A 1,388-nucleotide genomic window follows, 5' to 3' on the forward strand; every position below is an offset into this window, starting at 1 on the left:
CTCAGGTGAAGTGATCCATCCCCCTACCCCTGAACAGAAGAACCTAAGCCCCTGCCCAGCTTTGGGGGCAGGAGGGATTATGAATCTCAGAATCAGGTGGACCTGGGGGCATGTCCCTGGAGGAAGAGGGTGGCAGAAGGCAGTCTTTGTGTAACCTGATAAACTGTTAGAGGGTCTTATAGCCCGGCTCATCAACCCCAGGTTCCTCACTCACTCCCTCCAATTCCTTCCACCCAAAAAAGAAAGTGCCTGTGAAAAGCGGGGGCTGAGTAGCCCTGGTGTCACCACTGCCAGTCCCGCCTCTCTGCCAGCTTGGGTGAGAAGAAGAACCCTGGCAGTGACACCTCCTCCTCCCCTTGCCACCTCATCCTCTTCCCAGGCCCCAGGACTGGAGAGGTGGGGGAGGTGGAGCAGGATACAGGGCCCCCTGGGGTCTGCTCACTTCCATCGCTGCTCATCCCAGCCCCTCTCTCGTGGATCTACCCACTGATCATCCAGAAGGCTGGTCTAGGTGGGGCAGGAGCAAAGGACAGGGTATGTCTCTAGGATGGGAGAGACACTGTCTCCAGCAAACATCAAACGTCATGAGACAAGGCTGGATGGGAACTGTGGGAAAATGAACAACTTACCAAACTCCCACACCCCACTTGTGGCAGAGCCAGGGCTGGAACCCCCATCTCTTGACTCCTGATCCAGTGCTCTTCCCACAAGAGTGTTGCCTTCCCATTTTGAGGGAGAACACTCGTAATAAATGAAAGGCATGTGATCACATCAGAAAAGGTTTGGAAAACAGAAAAGTAAATTGCCCCGTATCTCACCAACCTGGACAGCGGTTTTCTTCACCCTGTTCTGCCTGTATTCAAGGCTTCTTTTCAAGCCATTTCCTATCCAGACTCAAAAAGGAGCTTGGCTCCTCTGATGCCACACAGCACCTGCCATGACTGTGCCTGGAAGCTTTACAATGTGAATTCCTCAGACCTGCCTCTGGAGATTCTGATTCCCAGGTCTGTGGCTGGTTATCCAGTATCTGTCCAGGTGATGCTGGGCCCCCTGGAGTCCATGCATCCCACTCTCAGGCCCACTCTCATTTTGCCATTCTACTTCCAAATCATGTCCCAACCTGAGAAAGCCTGTGCCCTGACCCTGCTTGTTGTGTGCCCCTTGGCACCTGGAAGACTGTGTGATGGTTGAGGATGGCCACTACAGGCACTGAGTACATTTTCTTAACGAAGTGCCAGGACCAGGCAATTCCTCACCCCAGAATCTAAACAATCACCTGTGATCTCTCCTTACAATGTGTGGATGCTTAGCACTCCCAGGACCTGGAAGGCTCTTGAATGGGCTCATGCTGCATGGTGCCAGGGTAGGGTGCTGAACGGCCCACGGGG

The sequence above is a fragment of the Budorcas taxicolor genome, chromosome 19 (genome assembly GCF_023091745.1).
Source record: "Budorcas taxicolor isolate Tak-1 chromosome 19, Takin1.1, whole genome shotgun sequence".
Taxonomy (NCBI): domain Eukaryota; kingdom Metazoa; phylum Chordata; class Mammalia; order Artiodactyla; family Bovidae; genus Budorcas; species Budorcas taxicolor.